Here is a 23642-nt window from a genome sequence, read left to right on the forward strand (position 1 = left end):
ACGGGAGCATTTGTTCGAATATCCCATTTTGCAAATCTACTTACAAAAACAATCGGGATTCATATAACAAATGCCCTACAAACTAGCCGGGCAGAACAGGTTGTATAACATAACACTTGCAGGAGCTGGCGCTTACCTTACAACTGTAATAGTAACACGTATCGCTATTATTTTTTCTCAGTGTGGGCGAGTAGAGAAGAAATGCATGTATAGGAGTTCCTCCAAAAATTCCCCAAAGAGCACCATTTCAGAAATCATTCCCGATTCAGGGCGCGGGTGAAGTAACTCTTTCGCAGCCTATTATCTCGAATGCATAGTTCACCTACGTGAGGTCATGAAGATTATACAAAGCTGTCTGCATCCTTGCACTAGGGCCATTTAGTCTTCGCGCCACGAAGTCGCGGAATGCGTTCTCTTCAGAGATAGCACGATTTCCGCGTTGAAGGGGCGGACTACGTAAGCGGCTACTCTTGAGATGATATGAAAGGCGCTGAGAAATTTAATCCAGATCGATAAATTAAAATTTATCTGTACCCTTTTTGGTGGTAAGGTCATTTTGAATACTCACGTGGTAACATAAATAATTACGGACATTTATATTTATGTTGAAGTCTTTTACAGTCTACGTAGATAATTATACGAACTGCAGCGTTCCATATGTCATTTAAATAAAGTAATGATGAAGAGATCGATGTAAAACTGTCGAAATCCCGGGGATTCATTATTCTAACGACTGTTTAGGACCACAGTCGCCATCTGTGACGTTTAGCTGCAGCTAAATTTTTCCTCTAAAAAGACGGGTTAGCCCCGAGACAAGCCAGCATTGGATCTTGCAATCGGATGGTAAAAGTTTTTTTTCTATATTTTCCCATCTGACTCTCTAATATTCCATTTCTACGGTATTCTAAATTGCTCGAGCTAGGCCCTGAAACTCTTCCTTTTCGATTCTAAGCCTCCGAGAAGCGTAAAACATCGAAAACGTGCCCGGACCACGCCATGTTGGTTCTAATCCATGATAATTAATTACATTCTTTATGACAAATGAAATTCCGTGAGTTTCTTAATCTACTTTAGGGCCTTGATAATCACGTGATAAGATTTAAAACGAATCGGTACACTCAATTCGGAGAATACCTTCCCCAACGATTTGAGTTCTCGGATATATATAGGCTGGCTCTTTCATATCACCTTAAAATATGCGGATCTTTGAGGGGATCTCTTTTTCACGCCTTTCCCCTTTCCGCCCCCTAGGTAAGTCGGGAAATATGTCGGCCCCTTTTAGCCGCGGTCAGGGCGCAAAAAACCTCGCGGGGCTTTCGCTCAATTTATCGCGGCCTCTTTTTACCGACGAATAAAGAGACGATTAATTAGCCTCTTGCCCGATTCTCCTGCGCCCCCGTTTCGCCTGGAACTTTTCCGCCGGTGCTTTCGGTTAATTCGGAGTGTATCATTAGGCCACTTTTATCTTGCGTCCAGGGAATATATTCGCATTCTATCAAATGGTCTCCGCAAGACGAATGAAGCTCTATCGAAGAGATAATATACACCTGCATGAAAAAAATGTACCCTTTCGGTTAATTCGGAGTGTATCATTAGGCCACTTTTATCTTGCGTCCAGGGAATATATTCGCGTTCTGTAGAATGGTCTCCGCAAGACGAATAAAGCTCTAGATGGTGAATATTCCACTTAGTCGCTTGAATGTAAAATCTGAACGTCTTTTTAATATTTATGTTTCTTGGGCGGAGAAGCCTGAGATCTTGCATCGTTTCATTGTCTTCCTTTATCTTCTACGAATGACTGTATCGGTAAGATCCTGCTGCATCGTGGATTGGGAACTATTTTGGAAACCATCCATGGACGTTTCATCAAAATTCAGAAGAGGCGGCGTAGCGAGCGAAGACTCAGATATGGTAAAAAAAAGCAATTTTCGACGTTTCTCCAATCCATAGGAATGGCTGATATACTCCCCCGATTTAATCCCATTCAACAATTCAACCGACGAGTTCTAGAAGCAAAACATGTTCTCGATTTCACCCCTTGGGTGAATCGCCGACGTAGGATATATGGCGCTATTAATTCAATTTCGGAGTGTTCGGAAGTTCGTCTTAAATGGGAATAAATATCGCTTAAGGGACATTTTCGTAGGGGACGCGACGTTGCTGCGACGCTTTTGTAGGAGTTGCTGGGACCCTCAGTGTGCAGAATAACTTAAGACGAACGAACCTATTTCAAGAAATGTCGGAGGTGAAAGGCTTGACGGGAATGTAAACCCGGCATGACGAAAATTGCGATTTGTCGATTCCGATTGGAAAATCGAAGAGTTTCGGCCCGGCACGGCGCACCGGTGACCGACGAACTGCAGGAAGAAATTCCATTACGGATGAAATGGAACGATCGTCCCAGTAAACGACTTCGGAAAGTTCACGCGACACCGCCGGGTGAAAACCGTTTAATATGATATTCAAAATGAGTTTGAGATATCGTTCGCGTATTAAACGGGATTCCAATACGCGCCGCTGATTTCGGTCGTTTGCGTAACGAGTTTCCCTCGACCCTAACTCGGAATACTTTCCCAAATACTTTTGAAGCTTGCACCCTTGACATTAATTATCGATCCCCCCTCCGTTCGAATTGAATCTCCTGTTTCCTGACTGAATACCCCCTCGTTAAACTTTCTACTCACCATTCAATGGAGTACTCGGTCGACATTACACGGGCCGCAGCCATTGGTCAAAAAGTAACATCTTCCTCGGTTTCCAGCCGCGGCCCAATTTCTGAACTCAAAGCGTCCTTTCCGTGTAAAATTTTTTCATTTCCGGCATTTGCCCGCGTCCCTCGATTAGCGATTGATTCCACTAAGCGCCGCGAACAATGCGATTGCCGACTATCGGGCCGAATGTAATTTAACTTTCACATTTCGCCAGCGATCGAACTTTTTTACGAGTCTCGGGGAATTCCGCACAGCTCGCCGCGAAAAGCGCTCCTGCCGAATCGCCGGAGCGAAAGCTCACCGTTCGGGGAAAAAAAGATCGATCGCGTTTCCTATTTGCCGGGAAATCGATGCCCCATCGACCGGCTGGACAAGTCGAGGCTGCAAAGATGGATATTCACTTCTGCTCCCCAAATTGTGTGAGTGCGAACGAGTGCGGGATTGTTCACTTGAAAGGGGAAAAGTGCCTTGTATCTACAATCGACCCTAACAGCACAAAATATTTGTCCTATATTTTCTATATATTTAACGAACATCGCACATTTTTTAAATATTTAGCAGACTTAAAATATTCTATGCTACTAGGGGAAAGAAACCACGGGAAAGTAATGAGAGCTAATATGGAAAGAAACTTCGTAAATAACACGCTGTATACATTGTAACTCTTGTCTCCTGAATTTAATTTAATCTCGATGTAATTACTGGAAGCCGAATTAAATCTTACACGCAGCAAATTTGTATTATTACCATCCAAACTTTTGTAATAAATATAAAAGGGCGGACAAGTTTCATTTAAATGAAAATTACCTTGAATCCAATCCGTGTTGTAGATTCTTCAGAAAGTGAGGATTTCCTCTGATAAGTTTTCCACCTCTTAACGAGAAAATTTCCCCCAATAATCTGTATAAGTCTCGATGTAAGGATATATAAATGAGGGAGCAATTGATAAAATCCGCTCACTGTCGGAATTCTTCGGCTGGCGAATCTTGAGGGAGATGTGCGATTAGGGGAATTATTCATTGATGGGAGATCGAACGCGATTCCCTCCTTGGGGGTGATTTCAGCAGATTGGAAAAGTTTTCCCGCAGTTTTTCACTGTTGCCGAAGTGCACCGAATAGGTCCTAGTCTATGCATTGGGAGATTTCGCGAATTGCTGTACAAATCGATCGGTGTTAGACTGTTGGCTTTTATGGAGGTAACGAGGAGATGTTTCCTCTCGATATTTCAATTTAAACAATAACCTCCCAATGTACGGTTAACCATCATTGACCGTGCCGTCGTGAAATTTCAAAATTTGATTCCAGTTACAAATATAGGAAGCCGACTCAGCTTATTGGTAATTGAATGATACATAGAACATTGGGTGATACGTTCAATTCCTTTTCTTTTAATCATTGATCTAATGATAGCTGCAATAATGCAAATTTTAGCCAGTGTATCAATGTTTCTTTCCATCGAGTACCACGCTGAGCTACGATTTACAATCCTAGGTTCATAAATCATAAATGCACCGTGTGCGTCGTAGGAAAAGTTTTAGGTATGTACTGAAAGAAAAGCTCCAAGGAGATAAAAAAGAACTATCTGTTTGAGTAAAACCAAGCATAGTACCACCGTATAGAAAATTCATGCACCGGACGATTACAAACCGACTAAAACGAGAGATGTACTTTGAGGACTCAAAAGACAAAAGGTGCACACTCAAGACTCAGAATACGGAATATGTGCAGGAGAAACTCAAAAAGAAAATTCTACTGCACCTTCCACGGCGCTTCTTTCTTACGTTCTTGTATCTTAAATTAGGTTCCACATCAAACGCACACCTTTCTAACGGCAAATATAAGGCAACATTTAAGATGATATGAGGTCGAATAAAATGAAATTCATCAATACCCTTTTTGATGGGAATGCCATTCTGAATACTTTAGTAACATAAGTTGGCACATAGTATAATCGTAGTAAGTCGTAGTAATCATAGTATAATCGTCAGGTTTGGTTAGCACCTATCTCTTTCTTCATCGAATGTATCGAGATAACTATCGTGAACGATATTATCCAAGCTTTAAGGGGCTGCTGTGAAATTCTGGGTACAATTGTAGAGGCTCGCACGTCATACAAAGTGGCGGTATTGTCTAGACCAACGGTCGAGACCGTAGACCATGCAGTTGATCAAAGGGTTGACGTGCTGACTGTGCTAAACCTAAGAGAGAGAGAGTGAGCGAGAGGGGGCTCGAAGGGGCGGGAAACATGCGCCTCCCTATGTATTTGGCATACACATTACCCTGCGAGGCAAAGCGAATGGAATATGAATCGTTCGCGTAGGCAGGAGCAGACTCTACAATCCTCGCCTTGATTTTGTGGGCTAATTCGGTACATAGGAAATTGTGGTGTGCAGCAAAACCAAAATTTCCCCTCCACCGTAGAAATGTACGGAATGTGCATACCTACGAAAATCGTGCAAATTTACGAATTGTTGGAAGTAATGATTAATAAACGATTTCTGATAATGAGGATTAAAAATTGTAATTAATTGGCTAATTCGGTACATAGGAAATTGTGGTGTGCAGCAAAACCAAAATTTCCCCTCCACCATAGAAATGTACGGTAATGTACTGGAGCAAGGTGAAGAAAGTTGGAACAAGTTGAAGCAAGCTGGAACAGCCGGGCGCGAATTGAAACAAGCTAAAGCAAATTGGAGCCAATTGAAACAAGCTGGAGCAGCTGGAAGCGAGCTAAAGCAAGGTGGAGTAACCATGAGCAGCTGGACCGGTCGAGACTAACCAGAAGATCTACCGTCGAAACGGTGAACACCATTCAAGGCAGAAAGTCGGTCTATAGGAAGGCCACCGGACGGAAGCATCGATTACGCCATGTCTGTGTCACTGGTCGCTGGATACTGGCTATTATATGGTACAAACTGATATACACCCCCTGTCCAAATCTCGTCCTTCTATGCCGTGTCTGCCGAGAACGAATTTATTCGCCGAGGAGCTCGATATCCGAATCCGACCGAACTACTATACCGGATCGAACCGATCCTCGACGTAACTGCAGCCGTTTTCCGCTCAGGGAATATACACGTGTATTTTTTCGTGTATTTTCTCGTGTATCGGGACCGAGCCCCGAATTTCAGGTTTCCTCCCCACGGCCTCCGCATGTCGACGCGCGAATCGTAAAGAGGAATTTTGCGACGTCCTTCGGGCCGAAATTGAAATTTTGGGTTTCATGGTTCATAATCGAGGTTACGTCGCCGGCGCGTAATTTTAATACCTCCTTTTTTTATTATGAAATGTTTTATACGCCTATAGGACATTTTGGGCACCTGCGTGGCCCACGTCTAAAAGTTTACGAGAAGGCTTTCCGTCACGAGGATTATATTAGAGAAAGTCTTAAAGAGAGGAGGAAGTTTCTCTCGGAGGGTTCAAGTTCGATGTTTTTAGTGGCCACGTCCACTGGGAGAACGCATTTTATTTCTCTTCGGAAGGTCATACTTTTGCAACTTCTTGATAAAGAATTTCTGGCGAATAGCATGGGGTGATCATTGAAATATTTCGCAAAGAACTAAATCAAGTTAGGATGAGCAATGTGAAAATTAACGTACCACCAGTTTCATGTTTCATCACCGTCCCTTACCTTCACGTTGCTCCGAATACGTATATCATTTCGACACCCTACAAAAGGACAGGAAAATAGGATATTTTTTTGTCTCGGCGTCGTCTCGAGTGCTTATAAGGATTTCTGGATATTTTTCCGGCGGACTCATTGTTTTATTTTTTTATCTCGAGCCCTTTGAAATATGAGGTTCCCAGGGGCTCCCTGCTGAGAGTCGCTCATTTGTCCCCCTTACCTGACATAATGAATTTTCCTCTTTCCATTTCCAACTACTTTCGGTGAACCACGAAATGCGGAGTTCACGGAATTTCGACAAATTCAGCTCGCGGAATTTAATTTTTGACAGTCGGTCGAGTGGGCTAAGTTACTTAGTAATTCATGGCGGAGTCGCGAATCTTTCTTTCGGACTTCTAGAGCCCGATTTCTAACAATGGCGCCGTCCAGAATTTGTTTCCAACGGCCCTGGGGATTTCACGGAATTAATTTATTCCCTAATACTGGTTATTTGTGTTTCTACGCCAAGTTCCATTGTTATTTCTTCGGTTTTAATCTTCTAAAAATTATCCGTCGGTTACTCCCGTTTCTAAAGGTAAAGAATAATGTTGTTTCGTACCCAAGGATGCGAGGGTATTACCCAGTTTTGTCTAGGAACAATGCTTTCGATGTCAACGGAGACGACAAATTCAAATGCCTCTCGCGGTAAATTGGGCTGACACACGCCATGGGAATACATTTCACGAGGTTGTTGCGTACGTAGTTATATCAGACATTACATATGATAATAATCATATCCTGGTTGGATCCAATACTCTCGCATCTTTGAATACGAGACAACATTCTTTTATTGATTCCTTACCGTGTATTCGAAATTATTCGCGACTTAATTCGATACGGGGTGTGATCATATGATTATTACTACATAAAATATCTGATGTAACTACGTACGCAACAATTAACTACCAATGATAAACAGTCGTTGACAATATCGTTAGTCAAAATGTTCGTAGTGGATCCTTATAGGGAATAGCACGAAAAGGAGTATAATGGAGGACTGACAAAAGAGACGGGAAATGTTTCCTTTTTCACCGGAGGTCGGCTTCAGGTGTCTGACAAATTGCCGGTCGTGTATGGAACTTTACTACAAAGAAGTCTGTCACCGATTGTACGTCACGTTTAGTTGCCTTTATTCCATCATCCAGGCTCGGTGAATGGATTCACTTTGATACTCTTTTTCAACCACTTTTAGATGTGATAACGCTCCCGTAATCAGAACCCAAGATTTCTCTGAATTTCGGCAGTCCCGATGCTCAGAATTCCTGGGGCTTTTGGCGATCTGCCGACCTAGGTAAATTACTTAGCAATTTACGAGGAAGGCATGAACCTTCCCGCTCGATCTGGAAAGCGTGACTGCAATAATGGCGCCGCAGAGGGTTGGCCGGCGCCGGTTATACGGATTTCAGGGCATTAAATTAAAATTTCTCCTCGGAATCCTTGTTTCTTTTCCATTATTCCGGTTTATTATTGCTCCTTGATATATTCAGCTGTTAAAAACATACTACGTTAGCAAGAAATACGGCCGAGAAAGGCAGTCCTAATGATTAGGTTTGAACAACTTGCCTCTGTAGATGTACCACTGTTTATTTTCATTTTGAATTACCCGCGAAAGAATTACCAGCGGAATATCAGACAGAGGCCTCGTTGAATTTCCGCAAACTCGAGTCGCAGGATTTACCTCGGTTTCGGTGGTATGGCTCGGTACAACTTACGATCAACATCATATCTAAGAAAACTTGATTCTTCCATCTTCACGAAAAAGGCTCTTCAATGCCTGCACCGCGGAGATATTTTCTTTCATAATTTTCAAGGACTACATTTTCTCGGTATATATTCCTATTTCACTTTATGCGCGAATCCACTTGCATTTAAATCTCTTGACACTGAACCCTCTACCACAGATCTAGGGATGTTACCGCAATATTCAATTTCCCCAAGCCACCAAATTTCATAAAAATTCCTGCATTTATTTTAACTTCCAGTTTCTCCCAGATTACAATCGAATTCGAAGTCAAGGGTCTCGCAGAATTCCCGGATACTCGATCCGCGGAACTCCGTCTTTTTGGCGATCTGTCGACCGAGGCAAATTACTTAGCAATTTACGGGGGAGGCATGAACCTTCCCTCCGGATCTCGAAAGCGTGCCTTCTAATAATGGCCGCGGTGGAGGGTGGAACGCGGAGAGGTGGGACTCGCGAGGCAAAGAATAATCTTCGGCACGTTCGTCCCCTCCGCCTTCGTTTCCGGTCGAAGAAAGGAATATTAATACGTCACGCTCCAGTTCCCGTATATCCCGACAAAAAGACAGCCCTCTTCCATGCCGGTGACGGATCGAAACGGAATCAAGATGTCGCAACCCGCCGTCGTGAGTTCCCCTCGGCGAGCGAATCGTGTCGCGTTGGGTTAGTCGATGACATCGAAAACGTACAAACAGAGGTTTTAAAGAAATAACTGATCCCAACCTGTGCCTCCCTTTGTCAAAAACCGACAGACTGAAGATAGGACGTTCTCTTGGCATAGGAATGGAGCAATATACAGGGCGGAGCGAAATTCACGGCCATGGTCTACACGTCGCTATTCTCGTTGGAAGTGGTGTCAAATGGCGCACGATTTGCCTGTAGGAATTAATTTTAAAATAGGACGTTACGCCCTGTATACGGTATATGTAGCGTTATGATAACATTTAAATCGAGGGGTTATTCGCTCAGGAAATCATTGATTTTACCCCTTTCGTAACGGCAGTCGCGACACCGCGCCAAAAGGGTGCACATTGCGCGTCGACAGTCTTCGTTGAACAACCCCTTGAACAACCCCTCCTTGGCATCCTTGTGTACGTACACTTTTCTAACAGTTAAATAACAACTGTTTTGTCGTATCATTCCATCGTTGAATTTCCAAATAAAATTTTCCCTAATTCGTTTGGCCCGTACAATTTTTTTTTCTCTTTTGTCTTTCTAATTAAATAAGAACGGTCCTTCGTTCTAATCGAATCGAAGTTACCTACCATCGGTTGTCACCGTGACTGATTTGGTTTGTGGTTTTTCAATTTGAGGAAAACTCAGGCCGTTAGGGAAAGAATCGAATTTACCTTCCCCCGGTTGTCACCGTGACTTTAGCACAATTCAATAAAATTTGTTGCAAAATTTATTGCTAACATATCGCTCAGCTTTATAGACATGGGACATCGAGGTAACGAGAGTTTCGTGTCGTGTCGTGGCCCCGAGGCGGAAAATCGAAGCCGTTTGAAAAAGTTTGCACATCGCTTCGAGTCCTCTCGGATAGTGGGAAAGTCGTATTCGCGAGTCCGGCCCGAAGGGAAATCGCGAAAACGCCGAGAGAGGCCATAAGTCTGGGGAGGTCGTTAAGAAAATGCAGATTTAAAGTCTTGACCGTATCACCGGGCAGATCCCGAGAAGTTTTCGCCAGGCTTCCCTCAGTTACCGTCCGCCGCATAATTTCCTCCGAAATCCGCCCCATTAACCTGCTTACACCTTGTCTCGTGTTAATATTCCCGTAATGTTCCGCCGCAAATATTACTCTTCTCGAGATACGTGACAAAGTATGGAGAATATTTCGGAAAATTAACGGCCGTTTCGGCAAGATTCAGAGCCCTCCACTGACTTCGGAATATTAAATCCTGTAGCACGCTTACATTGCGACTTACTCAGCTGCAGCGTACACATATACGGTGAAAATGCTTTATACAGCCGTAAATAAAGTTTTTCAAGATCACGTTTATAATTGAAATAGGATCGTGAAGGCGGCTGTGGCAGAAAACGCGTGTCGCGAATGTTCCTCGGAAAGTTTTCTTTCTCTAGATCTGGACTCTTTATTACCCAAGAAAGTCAAATGATGCGGCAGCTTATATCGGGGAGAGGAAAAAAACCACTCGAAAAGTCCGGAGGAGATACGGCCGGCTCATAGAGGTACGATAAAAGCGGGCCTCGAAATTCTTGGCCTTAAGCCAAATCCTCAAGTGCTACAACTGCCCTCGTGCATCTATATTCAAAGCACCGTCCCCGAGAATGTCGAATTTCGTACATCCCAGTAACCTCGCGATAATTGCAAAAAGATTTTTTTCGGCATTTAAGGTAGGGCTGTCTCTAAAATCGTCCATGAAACGTGCCCGGGACATATGTCAAATTTGTTTGTTTACAGAAGAAACGTTTAATACCAAATTCCAATCAACACAAATTTCTAACATATATTATAAATGTATTACACATAAGTACTAAGTTTATTACATATGTTATACATTTTATTTGAAAATATGTTATAAAGTTGGTATACCATGTCTAAATGAAACTTCCAAGAAAAATGTTATAAAATTATAACTTCTTTATACAGCATGGGCTAAGTTAAAAAAATTTGTTTGAAAAATCCAAATGTTGATAGTGTCAGGATAATCACTAGGTGCTCCCGAGTCATGTGTTAAAGTTTCAGACGGTTCGATCCAATGCTCTTGAAAAAAAGTGTCTTATTCGAGTCGACTGATGTGAAGGGGGTTTCACTTCACCTTAATCTTCAGACTCGTTATTCCATAAATAAAAAGAATCTCGTTTTCCTGTGAACCAGAGAGGATCAGAAAACAGATAACGAATCTCTACGGTGGAACTTGACGGTGCCAAGATCTTTCCAAAGTTTTCATTTTCTCGAAGACATTTTGGAAGTCGCAGAAAATGTCCCAGGGCAGGAAGGGAGAACGAGGAACAACGGCTCTCGCAAAAAGTCCAAGTTTCGGTGCAACCGTGCCCTGGCCAGATAGTTCCGAAATTTGGGAGGAACTCGCGAAACAATCGCCGCTCGTATTAGTTGGCAAACCCATTTGTCATCGAGGCTTTTTTGGTACCATTACGAGGCGTGGTCGCTCGCAAACCACCTCGCAAAACAGTTTTGGCAGAGGATTACTCTGTCTTGCGCGGCATCCTCTAATTCCTCCTGGATATACGAAAAGTATTATTTTAAATGCATCTGTTTATTAACATTGACTTTTATTCCATGCCCCAAGTACCCGACACAAATTCTGAATAATGGCATCCTCTAATTCCTCCTGGATATACGAAAAGTATTATTTTAAATGCATCTGTTTATTAACATGGACTTTTATTCCACGCCCCAAATATCCGACCCAAACTCTGAATAATGGCTGAATAAATTTCATTCGAAGATATCTGAAATATTTCTTGAAAATCTCAATGACATATTTAGTTTCAATAATTTATGAACATATAATAAAAATACATTTCTTTTACTTCACGATTATTATCTGACACTTCATTTGGTATTAAAAAACACGAGAAATGTTTCTATTATCGTTCCGCTATTTCATTATGGGAGCAAAACGCGTGATTTCGGCAGATAATATTAAAAAAAAAAATACTTGTATTAAAATGAAACGAAACGTTTTGTATGTCTGGTAGAAAAATATTATGAAAACACATGGAGCTAATATATTATATAAATACTATCGAGATAATATTCTAAAGTAAACGTTTTGCAAATATTTCAGATATATGGTAAATATTTACAAAATGTACAATATTCGTTAAATATATAGAAAATATAGGACAAATATTTTGTCCTACTAGGGGAATCTTCTGAAAAGCGTTACCCCGCAGTTATTCAAAAAAGAAATCGTGCGAGCCTGTCGATTGATGTCCGGGAGCCGCAATGGAGGTTGAAATGAACGTTAATGTAACCCTAGTTACGATCGGCGAGAATGCCTCTGGACGGCGCAATCTCCGGCAGCGTCGAAGAAAATGACGTTTCACTCTTTTCGTTCCAATATCCCGGGGACTGCGATTGTTCCGGAGCTGCGATCCCTTCGGCGATATTGACTTTCGCGATTACCGACTATCGAGCGACACGTCGTGCTCCCGACAGTCGATAATTAAAAAATGAGTTAGTTCTCGACAAGTCCCCGACAAGTACTTCCGAAGGAAACCCCGGGAAAAGGCTTCGATTGAGCGAGATCGACCTCTTCTCCCGCTCGTTCGAATTCCGCTTCTTTCGCGATTCTACAATTTCCTGTTGACTCAAGGCGATACTTTTTCAATCGAACTGCGGCTTTATCCCTATTAAATCTGGGCTCTGTCAAGATCTGTTGGGATGTTAAGATGCTAGGAAAGGTGTTGAGAAATTTAATCGACGTCGATAAAATGAAATTCATATGTACCCTTTTAGGTGGTAATGCTCCTTTGAACACTCAAGTGGGAACAACATAAGCTGGCGCGCCCCGTTACCGACATTTATATTTTTGTTAAAGTCTTCTACAGTCTACGTTGAGAATTATACGAATTGAAGCGTTCCATATGTCATTTCGGTAAAGTAATGATGAAGAGATCGATGTAAAACTGTCGAAATCCCGGGAATTCATTATTCTAACGACTGTTTAGGACCAAGGTCGCCATCTGTGACGTTTAGCCGCAACTAAATTTTTCCTCTAAAATCACGTGTTAGCTGCGGAACAAGGGAGCATTCTCTTGCAAACGTCAGTAAAAGTATTATCCATATTTTCCCATCTGACTCTGTAATATCCCATTTCTACGGTATTCTAAGTGGTTCGAGCTAGTTTTTGAAATTCTTAATTTTCAATTCTAAGCCTCCAAGAAGCGTAAAACGTTAAAAACGTGCACGGACCACGCCATGTTGGTTCTAGTCCATGATAAATGAATAAAAGTTTTATGAAAAATGAAATTTCGCGAGTTTCAGGACCTACTTTAGGGCCTCCGTATTCCCGTGGTAAAATCGGAAACGAATTGGTACACCCAATTCGGATAATACTTTCACCAACGATTTGACCTCTCAGATATATTGTTATGCCCTAACATCATAACTCCCTTTTAATCATTTACCACTCGCCTGATCCAGGGAAAATTGACGGATACCGCTTCACAGCGTTACTTCTATGTCAGAAAAATTGTATCTCTTCATAGGAATATCCCTCGACTCATCTTTAGCCCTGCTCTCTCGGCTCCTGAGGAGAGTCAGTCGTAACTGTCTTTCTGAATCGAAATGTCGTCATGAAGTAATAGTATTCGGCATGAAAAATTAATAAAGAATTGATTATGAAAGTTAGTGGGATAAAATTGCCGTGATTCCTCAAGAAGACAAATACCTCACGACATAGCAATATATAGGCTGACTCTTTCATACCACCTTAACTCGCCGAGAAAATGTACTAACATTTTTTAACCGCTAATAATGGAAAAATGGGCATCCCATAAAATTTGGTACGACGGAAGGCAAATTTATTTGCATATTTCTGGTATATTTTACGGAATGATATTCATTGTAGATTGAGGGTGTCGATACAATTATTTCCTCGTGCATCTCGCAAGCCATGTCTTCGGGTCTTATGCTTCATATTTATGCTTAAGGCTTCTCCACCGCATTCTAGCTCGCAAAACGAAGAGACGAAAAATGCCGGAATATATCCTGGTAACAAATTATTTTGCACGCTAAATCAGGAAGGAAGGAAGACAGATTAGGTAGTGAAAATGTGGCGGAGCGGATGTGCCGGTAAAATGGAGATACTGCCGCACGTGAATGTGTTACGTGCACACGAATGGAAGGAGCACGTGTAAAAATATATATTTCTCGTAAAAGAGGTGAGAGAAGACGGAAAAGAATTTGAAAGGATGAAGGACTGGTCGGGTGGGGCCTGAAAAGAGCGGGTGCGAATGAAAAAATAATATATTTCCTGTCTCTTTTTTCATTACTTTAAAGCACATTTGCATCGTATCCCGGATACCTACATTACACCTGTCCATTCAGGCACATTGAATTGATAAAAAATCAATTAGAAATAATTATCGAGACTTGAAAAAATATTCATTCGGTAGGTATAATGGGGTACAAGTGAACAGTGTAATATTTATCGACTTAGTATACTAATAATGAAGCGACAGCTGCGCCGTAGTTGGCAAAGTCCTATTTCCTACCAATAATGAGGCCTAATTCTTGCAGATTACTATATGCATAATCATGAACCATAATTTGGTCCTTTCTCGTGCCAGTCTGTGAGAATCGTTAATTGTTCTAACATGGTGTCCCCAGTCAATTGTTGTAACATTTTAGAACTCCCCCCGACACGTTCAAAACGTTTGCATTAATAATATTTTAATGTACTCTAAGTCTACAAGAAGCGGAAAACATCGAAAACGTGCACGGACCACGCCATGCTGGTTCCAGTTCGTGATAAATAAATAAATTTCGTATGTTAAATGTAATTTCATGGGTTTCAGGACCGATCTTAGGGTCTCCATATTCCCGTGGTAAAATTGGAAACGAATCGGGACACCCAATTCGAAAAATAGTTTTCCCAACGATTTGAGTGGTCAGATATATATAGGCTGATTCTTTCATATCATCTTAAACTCTCACGACACGGTAAAGTTTAGAGCCAATAGCGTTTCGCGATATAACAGCTTAAACCGATGTCCCGGTTAGCCTCGATCTTCGTCGCCTAATTGGAGATGAACGAAGCCATGAAGTGACCAAGAGCAGCGGTGAAATAAGTAGAAGCAACTCCACTAAACTCCTAACTGAAGTTCGTGCCTCGGCGCTGAAAATGTGAGCAAACTAATCGAGGAACGCCGCCATAGCTCCTCGAACTTTACATTACGACCTCGACCTAATCGATCGTTAATCCAAATATTTCGCGGCCACTTGGGAACTTTCGCCAATTTTCGCGATATTAATGTAACGACTGAAGTCGTCAATTCTTTACGACGGGAAATGCTTTCAAAAAAGGTGGAAGCGTTTGAACAAGGTCTGAAATAAATGTCGGTCTCTCGTTACTCAAAGGGCTGATTACGTCAACATTCTAGTTGAAATCCATAATGAAAGATTACTTAGCGCAGGATTCAAGCTGATCAGCTGATTCCGGATGGCGACCAAACAATGGATTTTAACCCTTTCGTTACCTTGGGCGAGATATCTCGCGACCCAATACTGGCCGATTAACGCTTTTGACGAGATATCTCGCGATCCGGAAGTAGCGGATTAACGCTTTTGACGATAATCTAGCTTTCAAGCACCAATATTTTGACATTCTAGATGAATATATTTTATAACTAATTCTATTCGTATAGCTAAAAGGAAGAAATAAATACAGCTACTACCGGATCGCGAGATATCTCGTCAAAAGCGTTGGTCGGCCAGTATTGGGTCGCGAGATATCTCGTCCAAGGTAACGAAAGGGTTAATCGGCCAGTACTGGGTCGCGAGATATCTCGTCCAAGGTAACGAAAGGGTTAATCATCTTCAACTCAGTTTAGCTTAATTTTTGTCGGCACTATAAGAATTTCACTTATTCAAAATTAACTAATCATAGTTACGAAATTTCCCGCTAATCACGGTTAGGGCAACCGGCTCAAAATGTTTAGAATGGTAAAATCTCTCAACGGGTAATTATGACTGGAATAATACCTCGATGTGGATTTAATCGATCACTCGTCGAGTTGCGTTCCGTCTCGTCGGGATTTTTCAGCGGTTGTAGAGACTTTTGGATTATCGGCATTTTACGGTAGACAGAGGAGGTCACGTTCCGCGCAATCCTCGAGCAGATAATCGATTGAAAATGTGAACAATTTGAATTACCGGGGTTGCTGCAAGTACACTCGAGGCTCAACTGAATTGACGTAATCGAATGAAAGCTGAGAGGCGATCGATTCTAAATGAGATCCCTTGGCGTCGCGACGTCAACGACGTCGACGTCATCTTCCCTGATGGCGTTTGACGTTCAGCACTTGTCCCGGTAATATTCGCCCACTCACCATGCTGGTCTCAGACACCAGACATCGCGTCGTCGGCATCCTTGACGATGACGACCGAAATTCCGGGACATGTCCTGTATCCAGTTTCGGGTACTCGCATATGCACGTGTACGCTACGTGTACAATTTGCATCGATGCACACGACTAAACGAGGTCTAGCCATTGTGTCACGGACATGTGCCATTGTGAATGTTCAATACGTCAAGTAGGTACCAGATGTACCGATATAACGACGTGCAGGGCAATGGAGGACATTACTTAACGGAGAGTCATTATATTAAGATGATATGAAGGGCGCTGAGACATTTAATCGAGGTCGATAAAATAAATTTAATCCATACCATTTTTGGTGGTAACATCATTTCGAATACTCAAGTGGGAACATCAGTTGGCGCGTCACGTTACCAACATTTATATTTATGCGAAGTCTTTCACAGTCTACGTTGAGAATTATACGAATTGAAGCGTTCCATATGTCATTTCGGTAAAGCAATGATCTAGAGATCGATGTAAAAATGATGAAATCCCGTGAATTCGAGAACTCTCCGACAGCATCTTTTGAAGTTTGACTTGTGAGTGGATCCGATCCCTAATGTTCTTCTCGGGATTTTCAGCTATATCAAAATTCTGAGTTTGTGCAGAAGTAAGAAATTGAGCTTGGAATATCATTTCCATATCATCTGGTCGTATTTATATCGGCGAGACTCAACTTTCATGGCTATGTTTGTATATTACGAGGAATCGTCCATTTCTGACGACGTACTTATAGACATGTAGACGCATGTACGCGTGTACATCTCAATATATATGCATGCACCGATGGGCACTGGCTCATAAATGGGCTCGATTCTTGCATGTGGAATCGTAACACGCACACGTCGAGATACGTGTGCACGAGGCGTTATCGGTCGCAGGATTTATGTACATCGAGTCGTATGGGAGGTATCGAATGGAGCCCCTGGCTTCTGGAATTTACTTGTTTCACTCGCTTATCGGCAATGCCGACTGTCGCGGAAGTACATGCACTGCCATGGCCGTGGGAAAAATATGGCCGGCGGAGTAGCTCAGCCAATGGGGTAATAAGGACAAAACTATCGGCAAGATCGGACGAAAGCGAGCGAAAAATTGTCGATCGCATTTTGCGGATAAGGAGAACATATAAAGCCGCCATTACGCCTACATACCTCCTCCAAAGCGGAAATATCGACAGCGGGAATTTCGATATTCGTTTTACCGTCCCAACCCTAGTAGCATAGAATAATTTCGAAATATTTCTTTGTAATCTTTGCTAAATATCTCAAGCGACAGATCTTTCAAGATTTCATGTAGATTTCATTCGAAGATGTCTGAAATATTTCTTGAAAATCTCAATGACATATTTAGTTTCAGTAATTTATAAACATATAGAGAAAATACATTTTTTACTTCACGACTATTATCGGACACTTCGTTTGGTATCAAGAAACACGAGAAATTTTTCTAATATTTTCGTCCCGCTATTTCATTATGGGAGCAAAACGTATGATTTTGATTTTAAATACCTTTAAAACGTTTATAATATCTTCGGCAGGTAATATTTAAAAAAGAGATTTTCAACAAATATTTCAAATATCTTCGAATGAAATCTACAAGAAATCTTAAGAAATCTGCCGCTTGAGATATTTAGTAATGATTACAAAGAAATATTTAAAACTTATTCTATGCTACTAGGGGATGGGCTATCTCTGGAATTATCGCGTGGTATCGTTGATAATCGTATTATCCGTTATCGGCCTTCAAAAAGCGTCAGGACGGATGAAATCGTTGACATCCCTGAAGACCCGACGATGGAAAAAAGCGAAAACGGTACTATTTGATTAAAAAAAAAAAAATTGGATTGTTCGGCGACCGTACCCCGTAATCCGTTATCGGTAAATGGCGATTTGGTTAAACTATCGGCACCGTCTTATTGGGGATTTTTAGGATATCGATTTGCACGATCGATCGCCGATGGCTTAACGACGGAGAGGTGTTACAGAATATGGCCATAGGTGATACCTATCGCGGATATTTCGTTACACGTCGATTTGTCCGGTGCCGGGATTTTCCCTCTTTCCTTTTTTCAGAACTGAAAAAACGAATGGCAGTGAAAAGTGTGCACTGCGGAATGCTTTTTCCCGCGCGGTTTCGCATACGACCGTAGCCATAGACTATGATACTTTTGACACTAGGTTTCGATGAAATCCGACCAGATTCGTGGTGTACTCGCGAGTACACGTGCTTCCGAAAACGACCCTGTATTTTATAAGCGAAGTGCCCTACTCAAGGCTCGAAATATCCCCCAGTTCTTAATGAATGTCCGCATTTGGTTTTTTGCGAAACCTGAATAATCCTCTGGGGATTTTTATGAAAATACATTATTCCGTCTCTGGCGGAAACCCAGAAACCCGCTACCAGAGAATGCTAGAAATCCCGTGCGCTTTATTATTTGCGAATGTTTCCGCCAAAGGAGAGCAACAATAGCTCCTCAAAATGCCCCTTTTGCTGGGATGTTGTGACTCGTCTTTTTGAAGAATGCTTAATCCTGCCGCCTCGCAAGTGTTAAAAAGACGAGTTAAGATTCTGTCCACTTTTATGCCGTATATTTACCCGAATATAAATATAAATTGCAACCTCCAACCCCGAGGAAAAAAATGATTCGGACTCAAATCGACGTTAAGTAAGAAATCCTGGAAATGTTCAGATGTTACACGAAAACGCCCGGTTGGCGGACAAAAAGACTCGAGAAAGAGAACAAGCTCGGGGCAGAAATAGCGAAAGCTGCGCATATCTAAAATATTAAGATTCGCGGGAAGGGAGGGAGGAAGAGCGCTTCTCGTGGATGTTGAGCAGCCGGAAGTGTTGCACTTGACACACCCCTTCGGAGCTCGCAGGGGGTAAGAATCATCGCGCAGCTTTTTGCCCCAGAGTCTCGCGACTTCAATTCCTTTCTTTTCCAGAAGAGGTTCAAGGGAAGTCCATCTCGGGGACAGGGAGGAAAAGGAGATTTCAGAGGTACGAACGAGTCCCCTCGCACCCGGGGAACATGGCTGAAAAATAGGGTTTGTTTACGGGAGGTACACGGAAAAGCAACCGGAAATGGGGGAGGAAAAAATCGAAATCGGTGGGGAAGGAAAACAGGACCCTATGGGAGGTTTCGAGGGAATAAATCCTCTTTCCTGGGTCCGGGTTAAATTTCATTGCCACTCTCGGCTCGCCTCGTAGATGGGAGCCGCGGAGGTGGCGCGAATTGCGTGATTTTGCCCTTTTAATATTATTTTTACCGATAAGACCCGCGAGGTTCTCGGCCCAGTTTTTAGTGTTCTAGATACGGCGCACTCGGGAGAGGCGAGGTGCATTTATTGAACTGAAATAGCAAAAAAAGGCGAGAGGACAAAAATAAATCCAGCATATTGAGACCCTCGAGAAACAAAGGAGGAAGGAACGCTTTTCGCGAATGTCGGGCAGCCGTAAGTGTCGTACTTGACACAACCCCTTCGGTACTTGAAGAGAAGGAGGGATCGTGGCGGGTTTTTTCTCCCGAGGAGAGGAAACTGGGCTTTAACTCCTTTCTCGTCGGGGAGAAATCCGAAGGAATTCCGTCCCGGAGAGATTCCGCTCCAAAGATACTCCCTCCGAGGGAAAAAAAGTTTGATGCCAGGAAGGCGAACGACACCGTTATCGTCCTCATAAAACTCATAAAAAAGTTCCCCTCGCGCTTTAAAGTCTCATTCCTAAAGGAACAAGAAGAATTTTTGCGCATTTCAAACAATAGAGTCGGTGAAAAATAAAAGTTAATGTACCAAAAGTTAATCAGTTCTAATTCACTCATCCGGAGGTAACCGACGAGTTCGGTGAATCCTTACATAACTCGGTTACCTCTTATTAAAGTATAAAAACGTTACGAAACCTTCGACGACTAAAAATTACCATTTATGTCACGCGATATTTCAGCATGAAAATTTAAAAATATTCAGTAATATCGAGATGGAAAAATACTCCTAACAAATGTACGGAAAGTCTTTAGATTTAATCGTTCATGCGATGAGAAAGTGAGATCTATCGAACCAAATAAACATTTCATTGAATAGTGCCACAGAAATATTTCGTTAATTTAAAGAATGATTATTTGACTGAAATAAACTCAAATAAATTGTCATCATGCGGAAGAAACGTTGCGTCGAATTTGTTCGCGTTTATTCGAGTCAAATAATTATTCTTTGAATTAACAAAATATTTCCTCGATGCTATTCGAAGAAATGCTTTTCTGGTTCAAAGAGATTTTTTCTTCATTCTCAGGGTATTAGTAGGAAATAACAGATACGTATTGCAGATACGATGGATAAAATTGACATTCATCGAGTTTAAGATGATATGAAAGGTGCTGAGAAATTTAATCGACGTCGATAAAATAAAATCACCTTAAGGTGATATGAAATTATGATATATACATAACAAAAAGTCAAAATATTTCTAAAACTTTTCTCCAAACTGGGTGCACCGAATTATCTGAAACTTTAACACGTGATTGTGGAGGCTCTAAGGAATAACGCGCTGCTCATAAAATTTCTTTCCGAAAAAAATGTACTTATCTCGGTCGAGAACTAAAGAAAATTTTTTTTCTTTCGAAATATGAAATTTCAAGAGCAGCGCGTTCTTCCTTAGAGCCTCCATGATCACGTGTTAAAGTTTTCGATAATTTGGTGCACCCAGTTTGGAGAAAAGTTTTCTAAATATCTCGGCTTTTTGGTATGCATATATCACACTTTCATATCACCTTATGAAGCAAAATTGACTCGAAGCAGCTTCTCGCGTCAAAGGACCGATCCCATAACGAAGCTTTCGCGATCGTCTCGAGCTGTCCTCTCGTCCATGGTAGATGCGAATGAAATCCTTCCACGGATGAACTTACGGCCAGATCTCGGATCCCGAGGGAGGGAAGAAAGTTCGACCGAAGAAAGGCGAAGCGAGTAAATTCAGCGGAAGCAACGAGAGGCTGCGACATTCGCGACAGTTTTATCGCGCTGGACCAATGCAGGCGGAGCGCGAGAAGAGAGACAGGTCGCGATAGAGGAAGAGAAGGAGGGAAAAACCAGGAAGGGTGAAGCAAAGAGGGCGTAAGGAAGCGGGACAGTAATTTTCCAAAAAGTCTTCCCTTCCCTTAGGTGGGCACGCTTTGCATCTTTCCGAGCAGTCTGGCCTTTTGAAGCCCACCCGGAGACTCGGCCTCTGCTCTTCTTTCGACGAACAAAAGTCCCCGGCGCGTCCTCCCAAAGACGCAAAAGGGGAACTCCTGGCCAAGTTAAATTAAGAGTCGAGTTTCAATTAGTGCGATAAGCAAGGAGTAGCGGAAACTTGGGGACTCTTCGACTATCTTCCCTGAGGAGCGTCTTCAGGGCGTGGCCATCGACGAGGACCCTCGAGACGAAGGAATCGAACGAACGTTTCCAGATATTTTCAAAATGCCCCGAGGAAACATTGCACAAGAAAATCCTAGGAATAGTTTGAACAAGGACAACATTTAAACACGGTCTCGATCCATGTCGTCCTGCTATAAGGCCACGATTAGGGAACTCGTATTGTCAGCCTGAATCGAATTTCGACGTATGTATCGCATGGGCGATACCTCCGAGTTAGAAATTAATTTCACTCGGGATGTTGTATTTTATTAGTTTATTTAACAGAACATTCGAAAGCTATTCGCGTCGACATCGCGGGTTGAACTCAAGTTGGCCTGGATTGATGAGGGTTTTAAAAATACTGATTTGAGGCCTCAGTGGGTAGAGAAAAGTTCATCGCAGAGAAAACCACGGATTGGACTGGGCGGCAAACATCTTGGACCTCCTTCTAATGTCAGATATATTTTCCATGTCGTCCCTCTGCCCTCTCTCCCAATTTGAATTTCTTGAGACATAACGTCCCGCAGGAGAGCCGTTGTAAATATTAATCTTTTTTTTTGTCTCTTTCTCTTTCGGGACTCAACAACGTAAATTCATTTTTAACCTTCCCCGATGCGTGGCTATTATTTGTTTAACCAATGATAGGGTAGAGCCATTAGACTCACGGTTAAAATGCCGTGGAATATGGCGATCAGGACGAACGAGTTCCTTGCCAAATGGTACCTCGAGGCGTCGCTCCGATCTTCCGGCAGTCCTTGGCCGAGGCTTGCGGGCACCTTTTCAAGGATATGAGGTGGGTTCGTAAGGTCTGCCCTCGTTTCGGTAATAGCCAATGATCGAACCCCATAACACGGCGGATCACGGGGAATATCCAAGGGCGACGTGCATCCTCTCGGGTGCATCGCTCCCCCGGCCTTAAATATCTCGTAGGACGAACAACGTGCATCGAGCCCGAGTATGAGGTACGTCGTGTATTACATGGACGTACTTTATGTAGGTACGGCCTCGCATATATGTACGGAATATAAGGAAAATGTGGCTGCCACGTTGGTTAGATATAAATGCAGCCGCATATCCCCGGGACCGTGGTCTTAAGCCCGGAAAAGTGAAAACCATGGACAGCCCTCCGAAAACCTGACCGCCTTCCCCCACGTCCATAAACTCGGCCAAGTTATGCGGATACTTCTTACCGAAATGAAGATTACTTTATAAAGAAACACTCCGGAAATTCGCAGCAGCCCCTATCTCATGGAGGGTTTAATAAAGTGCCATCGTTTACGAGATGCCGGTATTTTATTCCCGAAGGGCCTCGGGGAATTCATCGCAACTCGTGATCAAAAAATGCTTTAATAACCGTTCGATTTCGTCCGCCCGATAGATATCAATTTATATAAATTGATGAATATATCGAAAGCGTGTAGGGTGCATGTTGTGTCAAAGGATGATGAATTGCCTTTTTTTGCCCATTGAAGTGGTCATGGGTTGACACGGTACAATTTAAAATTTCCACCCACGCTTTTCTCCTCGCGCGCGATTGCTGTTCTTCTTCAAAAATGGAGGAAAATGGTTCGGCGTTGGGGAAACGATTAAATGGCAACCCTTACAATTTTAATTGCGGTCGAATCGTTTCCACAATTTACCAGAAAAGTATTCCCATGGAATTCCTGCCTGGCAGCAAATTCATCTCCAGAAATGACGAAAGCTCTTCTCGAGCTTTCAGCGCGAGCATCTCAAAACCTAATGGTACCTAAATTGTTAAAGTGATCGTTACACGCTCACTTTAAAGTCACTAACAGCTGGAAACTTGGGGGCCGGGAGGTATTTCTACACTTAATAGCTTTTCATTGTTGCACAAGAAAATAGGGGGTGATTCAATTTACATATTTCCTGTACCTGACGTTATTACACGTTATGTATGAAACGGGAGGTGAACCATTTACATATTTTCCCTTCCGGAGGTATATTACACATTATTTAGAAAAAATGAAGAAACTTCGAGGGCTTACTTTGAACCCGATGGATACGTTTAGAAGAAAGGTTGCCTTTGCAATTCCTGTCCCACGTGGCTTGCG

This window comes from Orussus abietinus, unplaced genomic scaffold (assembly GCF_000612105.2).
Source record: "Orussus abietinus isolate OABI.00-Male unplaced genomic scaffold, Oabi_2.0 scaffold111, whole genome shotgun sequence".
NCBI lineage: Eukaryota > Metazoa > Arthropoda > Insecta > Hymenoptera > Orussidae > Orussus > Orussus abietinus.